The sequence below is a fragment of the Rhea americana genome, unplaced genomic scaffold (genome assembly GCF_003343005.1).
Source record: "Rhea americana isolate MKP2758 unplaced genomic scaffold, rheAme1 scaffold_163, whole genome shotgun sequence".
Taxonomy (NCBI): Eukaryota; Metazoa; Chordata; class Aves; order Rheiformes; family Rheidae; genus Rhea; species Rhea americana.
In genome coordinates this window covers 104,709-113,525 of record NW_028185739.1, presented here as the reverse complement: position 1 = coordinate 113,525, position 8,817 = coordinate 104,709, and the positions used below count along the sequence as shown (strand labels likewise).

Sequence of the window (8,817 nt, the reverse complement as noted above, 5' to 3'; positions counted from 1 at the left end):
GCAGCTGGAGAGAAGAGGGAAGATGCTGTAGCGGTCTGTGAACTAAATACGGGACCTTGGGCCAAATGCCCGTCCCGGGGAGGCAGAAGACCGCAGGTCCAGGTAGCGCAGCAGGAGAAACAGGCCCTCGAGGGGATTTTGGGTGTCTATAAAACCAGCTGGAAAAAGTCCTGCATCCTGGGTCACCCTCACCTAGAGGCAACCGGAGAGCTCTCCTAACGCTCCTTCCCTAAATCTGTTTCTAATTAGGAGTTGACTTATGCCTGCAATTAGTCGCCGGAGTCATTCATTAGTCACTGGGTATCAGAGATGATCTGTTTTGAGGAGGAGGCAGCAGAGCGCCTCATCAGCTCAACTGGAAAGGAGAGACCCTCGAAACAGGGGTGGGGGGGGATCGCCGGGCCCGGGTCCGCTCCTGCAGGCCGAGGGCGGGGGTCTCCCCGCCGCGGGGTGGATGGGGCGCGAGGAGAGCACGAGCCGTTTGCTAACTCCCCCGTGAAAACCGGGCTCTTCCCGGCCGCGGTTTCGCCGGCTCTCCGCTCGCCCCCCTCGCCCGCCCGGCGGGGCTTGGGCAACACGTGCAGCCTTTTGGCTGAAGGCACCGCTGCGCGCTATTATTAGCCTTTAAGGAAGTAAAAGTGTTTCTGTGCCTTAGCATTTAATTTTTCCTCCTAATGCAATCCAGCTGAAGATGAATTGACTCTGCACCCCGCCACGGAAATCCCCAGCCCGCAGGTGAGAAAGCCCTGCAGCGCCCTTTGCTTGCGGGCCGTTTCCCGGGCGGCCGTGCTGCGGCTGCTTCGGCGACGTGCAAGCTCCGTGCGGGCTCCTGCGGCCAGGTCACCGCATCGGGACCGAGCCAGTGGTGCCCTTGATGCAGAAGCAGCTTTAGGGTTTCTCTGAACAAGACAAATGAAGATGTTTAGGAAAAAACGTGCTAAGTGACAGAAGAGATAAGCTGCATTCTGGGCTAATAGCTGGTAAAATTACATTAAAAAATGGAGCAACACAAACCCTTGAAGGTAGAAGAAGATTGTAAACAGCAAGAGAAACTAGGACAACTTCTAAGCTGGCTGTTTATTGCTTGTTGATAGGGGAAGCTCCGATGACTCAGGTTGGTGACGGGCAATTATTTCCAGCTCTCCTAGTGACTGGTCCAGGCTGAGTCAAGCAATGACCATCACCCGGTAATGGGCTGTGTGCCAGGGACCTGGTGCCTCTGGGCCCTGCTTTTAGTGGGGCCAGGTTTCTGCGTAAGAGGAAGGCTTTGAGCTGGAGGCAGATTTTTGTTGTGATCTGTGCTCGGGGGCAATGTGGATGGGTCATGATGGACGGTGGCACGGCTCCTGCACGTCTGGTGCTGCATAGGGTTGAAGACACTGTGAGAGACCTGCTTAATGAAGGAGCGTGGTGGGGAGTCCAAGTCTCATCTCTTACTGCAGCATGACAAAACGCAGAAACCACCCTGTGCTTTGCCCGCTGGGATGCATTTACCAGTGTTCAAAGACAGCATTTCTTAACCCAAACTGTAGCAATTAAAGTTGCAAAGCTGAGTGCAAAAGGGCCATCAAAGCCTCATCACCAGTGAGCTGGCTGGGAGCTGGCAGTGATTGCATCCTGTCCCACCTCTGTGAGTCACTGAGATTTACCCACTCTCTTTCTTTTGTCTCCTTATCTGGGCGTCTTATGGCTCCAGGCCCCTTCTTTGTCTCCCCATCATCATTTCCAAGCAGCTCAAGCCTCCAGCCTCTCCCTTATTTTAGGCTGCCCCTTGTTTTCTCCATCTAGACGTGAGGAACAGCACGTGGTGGTGCTGGGCTCCAGCTGACCTGCTAAGCTGGGAGGAGGTAGAGGAGATGCTGCCCTCGGTTCCTCGGCAAAGGCTGCAGCAAGGACACCTCCATCCAGGACTGCCTGCTGCCTGGCAAACCCGTCGCAAAGCCAGCCGGCCCCTCAAAACCACCTTTTTTCCCCCAGCCAGATCCTCAGCATCCACCTGCTTTTTGGCCACCGCGGGGCCGAGGCGGTCGCCTGGAGGCCAACGGGCTCTGCAGTCCCTCACCTCGCACTGGTGTCAGCCACCCGCGGCCCCGGGGAGTTTCGAGGAAGCGCTGTTTTGTGCTTCGGCCTCGCAGCTGATGGGTCAGCCGGGGTGGTGGGGCGGGAGCCACTGGAGAAGGCTGCAAGCGGTGCTCGGACGGGGAGGCAATGCTCTCCGCGCACCCCCTGGCAGACATCTGGGAGATGGATGGGAGAGGGTGAGATGGATAAATCCGTCCGAAGGCACTCGAAGGAATGCGATGAAAAATGAAGGCAGCTGGGTGTAAGATAGATAGAAATGGGCAGAGTGATGGATGCAGCGGGACAGAGAGACAAGCGTGCGGCCAGATGGACAGCTGCCTGGCCGGCAAGGCCGATGCATAAATACCAAAGGATTTGTAATGAAAATGGACGGGGAGCTTACAGGGGACGGACGTGAGAGCCCCCGGTGGGGGCTGTGGGTCCACGGGGAGCCCCCGGCCGCCCCGGCCCGGCGGCGGGCGCAGAGGGAGCGGGGAGGGGGCAGTGAGGCCGTGCCCGGGCGGGAAGGGGCTGTGCTAAACTGGGACCTGGCTCTGCCGGTCCAGGACCGGCCCGAGCCGTGCAGTGAGTGGGTGGGCTGGAAGCTGCGTCTCCCAAAGCCTCTGCTCTGAAATCCCTGCCTCCGCGGGGAGTCTCTCCTGCCAGTCCTTCGTTTTAATTTGCAGCCTCCCCGGCTGCCCGAGCGCCTCGGCGGCTGCTCCAGGTGCTGCTTCGCCACCCGTCCATAAGGATGCTCCGGCGAGGAACGTGCGCAACGCGTCGCTTCCAATATCCGTCTGTTTTCCTACCCTGCCATGGAGACAACCTCCTTATATAAACCCTGCTAAGTAGGGCGGCCTTTTATATCTCTTTCTGCCGTCGCTCCCGGTGGCTCCGGAGGCTCCAGGTCTCCGAGCGGAGCAGCCCGCCCGCTTGCTGGCGGAGGGGTCCCCGCCCCGGCCTCCGCACCGCCTTTTCTCCGGCGCTCCTGTAATGACAGCATTAATGAGTAAATTTTTGATGAACAAGCTATTAAATATTTGTGGCCGTTGCATGTGCTTTCAGTTATTCCGCGTGGAAACGCAGGCGAGGTGTAGGCGGTCTCTGAGCAGCGCCCGGGGCCGCGCGGGTGCCCAAGGGGTCCCGGCAGGAGTGCAGCCTCCTGCGATAAAGCCGGTCCCCAACCCCAAACTTCTGCCTGCTGGAGTTTCGTCGGGGGGCAGAGCCGAGAAATACGTGGCTTCGACTCAGCTGGGCGTGCAAGGGACTGTGAAGCGCCGTTGCGTCTCCCGAGGAAGGAGGAGGAAGCCCGCCGGCTCCGAGCCCCGAAGACCCTTGAAGTGGTCACCAGTGAAACCCGCTTTGGGGACGCTCTGCATCGGGGAAGCCGATCCGCGCGCTCCCGAGGCTGGATGAGGTCAGGAAGGGTTTCCTTGCTCCGGGCGGCGCCGGTGCGGCAGAGCTGGGAGCCTGCACAGGAGGCTCCAAGGAGGTGGCAAAAAATCCCTGCTCACCTCCGCCCCCGAGGTGGAAGGGCGGCGCGAGCAGCACGCCGCGAGGGATAATCGGGTCGCTCCGGAGGATGCCAGCGGCTCTGCTGGTTTCCCCAGCTGACGAGCAAACCCCGAGCACTGTTTGGACCAGAATTGCATTTTCCAACGTCATCATTTCCCACAAAAGAGAAGGGCCCGGGATCGCCCCGCCGCCGTGTCGTGCGCGGAGGCCGGGCCGCGCTCGCCCCGGTGGCCTCGGCGTACCCCAGCCTGGGCGTTTTTTACTCGCCTACGTAAGGCACCGCTTGCATTTCATTCCCGCGGCGGGCGACAGTGCCGCTGAACGATGCCCGGCAGCTGCCGCCTCTTGCCCTTCCTCCGCCCGCTGCCAGCCTTTGCAGAGGCACCTCCCCGTCCGCGGGGAGCGCCTCGGGGGCGCAGGGCACCCCTGGGGCCCCGCGTCCCCCCGCGGTGCGGCACGGCCGGGGCTGCCGCTGCTGCAAATGCGGGCTGCCGCGGCGGGGTCCTGGGAGGAGAGGGGCCGGGCTCCGTCGAGGGCGCGGGCGCCACCGAGCCCGCACGCTGCCGGACGCCCGCGCTCGCTTCGGCAGCGCCCGTCACGCTCGGCGCTCCGTAATCAGGCAGCCCTGGAACATACCTGGGGGAAGCAGCCAAGAGGCATAAAATCCCCGCTGAGCCGCTGCCAGCCAGAGGAGCTGCAATTAAAACAAAATGATTAATCACAAACAGCGAGCAGCTGTAAAACTTTCCAGTAATGGGAGCGAGGCTGGGACGTGCAGCTCGGGAGCCGGCGAGCGCTCCCGGCCGCAGCCGGCGAGCAGCGGTGCGTTTGCGGCGGCGGCGAGGAGGGTCCCGCTGAGGGCAGCGAGGGTCCCTGGGTGCTCGCGAAGCGCCCAGTTCCCTTTTGGGAGCTCCGGAGAGGCGATTACAGGGCTGGAGAGCGACGACGCTCGCCGGGCGGGATGCTCTCGGCCACGGTACCCGCGCCGCTGCCGTCTGCTCCTTCCCGGGGGGGCAGACGCCCGCACCCGGGTTGCTGTTGCTGGCTGCAAGGGGAAGCAAGAGGGGTGCACTGGCGGCCGGCGGCGGGTGCTTTGGGGAGCAATACATCAGCAGGGTGGCTTTGGGGTGCTCCCTTCCCCGAGCATCCTTTGTCGGCTCCCCTAAAGCTGCATCCGGCATTAACCCTGGCGCTGCGCTGGGTCGCTCCCGCCGGCCAGGGGGACAGCGCAAATAAACACCCACAAATAACGCCGGAGAGCGCGGCCTTTGCGAGCCGGTGCGGCCGGCTTGCCCACTCCCTCGCGGCAGCGGAGAGTGGGAGCCGCCAGCTCTCCCCCTCCTCCAGCAGCTCGGCTGCGCGCCGGCTCCGGAGCGGGTGCGCGCGCGCGTGGGAGGACGCGCGGCGCGGAGATGAAAGCACCCAGCCGCGCCGCTCGCGCCCGTAGCCAGGTACCCGCCGAAGCGTGCTGCGAAGTTGCTTCCCTTTGAAGAAAGGAAAACCCGAAGGATTAGTGGGGCTCTTGCATTGCCATGACAACCCTAAAACACTTTGCAGTGCTAATCGCCGAGTGGTCGCATCCTGCTCGGCTCCAGCTCGCCTCCTGCCCACCTGCTCCTGCTGGCTTTAACGCTGCATTTTCTGGGCGGACCGGCCCTGCAGCAGCCCGTGTTGGCCCTGCTCGAAATGGAGAGCAACGGCAATTTCGAGGGGCACCAGGGCTGGGGGCGAGGGATGCTCCTGGCAGGGGAAGGGGGCGAGCCCACAGCAGCGGGCAAGCGCAGAGGGGCTGCCTGCAACGCCGAGGAGTGCCGGGAGGAGCAGCGCCTGGGAGAGGACGGTCCTGGAGCCGGAACCCGAAATATCCTGCCCCGAGCATCCTGCCCCAGCCAGGGGCTTTTCCCTTCTGCTGAAAAAGGAAGGAAGAAAATCCCCCCCCCCCATCCCAGCACAGAGCCTTTCCGAGCCCCGCTCGGTGGCCCTTGGGAGCCGGGCAGGCGGCGGGCGGTGGGAATGCTGCCACCACTTCTCCCCGGCATCAGCCAAAGCGATGAAATTAGAATTGGTCTGGCCAAGCGCCGGGGGCATTTGTCCTCCCCCGAGAGCCCTGCAGGCAGCAATACTGCTGCAGTACTACGGCAGGAAGAAAAATCCATTCCCAACCCTTTAATATTCTTATTAATAATAATTTCTAAAAAGCCTTAAGATGGTGGTGCTGCCCTTGGCACAGGGTGTGCGCTGGGAGTCAGCACTAGCTGGGGTAAATAGGATTTCTGGATGCATCTCGAGCCATTAACTCCTCCCAGCGGGTCGTTAATCCCCAGGAAATGCCCTGTGACTTGGATCATTGCTGCCTAATTAATACAAGCTCCCATCCCTGAGCCCCGGGCCAAATCCTGAAGTCATTTGGCACGATGCTTCCCCTCGGCACAAGCCCTGTGGCTAGCCCAAGGTGCGCTTGCTAACTAAAGCCTTGATCATGTGCAGATGCTCGCGTGTCCCCAGCAAGGCATGCACAGCAAACACCTGTTTTTTCCCCCTTTCTCTTTAAAATGGCTCTCATGCAATTAGCTTTATTACCTTTAACTTGTCAAAGATTGAAAACGTGACATCGCCCCTCCCCTGCTCTCTCCTGCCGCAGTCTTTCGTGATCCCTCTTCTTAAAAGAGAAATAAAGCCTCATTCATCACAATAACGAGTTTTATTTCCCAGCGCCACGGGTGATTTATGGCCCTCGTTCCCGCGGGCTCGTGCCAGCGGCAGAACCGAACGAAGGGCTGAGGGGCGCTGGGGGGAACCGGGAACGGCCGGGAGGGAGACGCGCCGGGAAGCCTCGGCCCGGGATCGCCCGCCCCGGCTCGGCTTTGGCAGCCGGCGTTTTCCCAGGCAGGCGAGCGGTTTTGGGGACCACGCTTGCGGCACCCCAAAAGCGCTGCACCGTCAGGCACGGCGCCGGCCGCGCTCCTCCAAACGCCAGGCTGCAAATAGTCTCAAGGATTTGCCCTCATATGAACCAGCAAGACGAAATATCTCCAGCCCCCTTGGCCACTCAAAGCCTCCTGGCAGGGCCCTTTAACGGTCCCGGCCTAGATGCCTCCAAAACTGGACTCTTCCCAGCATCACCAGTTGCTTTGCACGTTTAGGCTGCCCATAGATTTATTTTTGCTTGAGTTTATTTGCCTGCATCTTATTTCCTTCTGTTTGTCTAAAGTTATGGCTCAATTTCAGGAGTTAAAAAAAAAAAAGAAAGAAATAAAATTCAGTTTATAAATAGTTTACTCAAGACACTGCTTTCCAGAAATGATATGGAGTCTGCTCCCAGCAAACCCGCTTCCCAGGGAAGGGTCACTGCAAGGGCAGAGGGGAATCTTGCATTTCCCACACCATCTCTGCAAGCAACACCTAAAATACCTAACCTGCCCCGGAAAGCTGCCACGGGCGTTGCGGGCGGCTGCGCCAGGTCTCCAGCCTCAGCCCGCGGGTCTCGATGGGTCTCGATTCCCAGGCAGCCGGTTTTGCCAGGCTGAGTCCCGGCGGCCGGGATGCCGGAGCGGAGGAGCCCCGGCCCCGTGCAGCACTGCTCTGCAACCGGGCAGGCTGCACCCTCCCCGCTCCGCCTGGCTGCTGAGACTGCTTGATGCTGCATGTATGTATTTTTATATATATATATATATATATATATATATTTTCCCATTGCTCAAATGCAGAGCAATACAGGAGCTCCTGACCTTGCGCTGCCGTGAAGACACGATGCAAAGCACAAACTGCTGCCGACAAGCACCTGCTGTCGGTGCTTGTGTTGGAATAAACCTCCTGACCCTTGTCCCGGGCTTTTCCGAGCCTTCCCATCACAACCCCCCCCTCGACGCCGAGCTCTGCCCGGAGGCGGCACGCGCGGCCGATGCCTGACGAGGGGGGGCGAAAGGAGGAGGTTGGATCCGTTTTTAAGGGCACGAGTCATCAGGACTGTGCGGAGTTGATGAGAAACATCTAACATTTGGTCAAAGAGGAATTTATGTCAGCGTGACTAATGGGAGCAGTAAGGAGAGCGTTCGGGGTGAATCACGTAGCGGAAGCGGGACCAAGGGCCCCGTTGCTGGGAGGAACCTGGGGCCGGGATTTTGGAAGGAACCCGCTGATTGCAAAGGCCGATTGACACCGGAGACAGACAGGTACCGGCGTCCCGATCCGCGCCAGACCCTCCAGCGGGATCCCGGTGTGCCGGCACGCCGGCGCTGCGCGGGTGCGGCAGCTTCCCTTCCGATTCCTTCTCCTTTGCTCAGACTTACCGAGTTTTTAGGCGCTGGGTTGCCGTTTCCCCGGGAGCGCACGCGCTGCCGGCCGGGGCCCGTCGCTGCCCGGGCGCATCCGGAGGGGACGGGGCGGCTGCCGCCCCCCGGGAGCGATTAAACCGCGCTCCGCGCACGTGCCGCTTTGCTCCCCGAAGGAGCGACACGGCGCAACGACGGCGCTCCGTTTCGCTCGGCCTTTTTCTTTATTATTTTTTTTCTCTCCCCCCCCCCTTCTGTATGGAAAGTTTTGCTTCAGCTCGCCCTTGTGACTGGAAAAAGCGCCAGCTCCTCGCAGCAGAACAAGGCGGTTGTTTCTTCTTGCTTTTTTTTTTTTCTCCCTCATTCCCGGGTTCTTAGGGAAGCGTTTTTTGCCGGGAGGCTGCTGGGGAAACGCGGTCCCTTGGGAAACCCGTGGCAGCAAGCAGGGGTTGAGAAACGAGGAGGAAAAGCTCGGGAAAAGCTGAGGGGGCCGCGATATTTTCTGCCGCCGGCACCGGCGGCTGCTCCGGCCCCACGCGGGGCGCAGGGGCTGGACGCCCCCGCGGCACGGTCCGCGATGCGGCGCGGCGCAGAGCACGGCAGTGATTTTTTTCGTTTCCGGCTCAGAGGAAGCAAGGCAGCCGGCTGCGGTGATCCGAGCCGGCAGCCGCCGCGGCGGCGCGCGGGGGGGACGCGCGGCTCTGCTCGGCGAGGGGCGCGGAGGCGAGGAGCAAGCCTCGGGCTCGCCGCGCTGGCGGGTTTCTGTGCAAAGCCCGTTTCCGGGCCTTCGAAGGCGCGCTCCGAGCCCGGAGTCCTCTTTGACCTTAAAGAGGAAACCTTGGAGCACGCGTGGTGCCCGAAGAAGTTTGCAAACGACCCGGCCGCGTTCTCCAAATCCTTCCCCGCTCTGCAGAGGCACCGAGCCCCTTGAGCGCATGAGAGCTGCAAGCGGATATAACAAAAGGGGAAA

General features: G+C 61.0%; 1 long non-coding RNA gene across 1 annotated transcript; it reads right to left on the bottom strand.

The window, feature by feature from the left end:
• Window positions 1–1,058: 1,058 nt before the first annotated feature.
• Window positions 1,059–8,400, bottom strand: LOC146598398 (uncharacterized). The gene is made up of 3 exons (XR_014895268.1): window positions 7,866–8,400; window positions 4,213–4,270; window positions 1,059–3,049 (listed from the first exon to the last, which is right to left on the bottom strand). It is a non-coding gene; the product is annotated as an uncharacterized LOC146598398 (long non-coding RNA).
• Window positions 8,401–8,817: the final 417 nt, after the last annotated feature.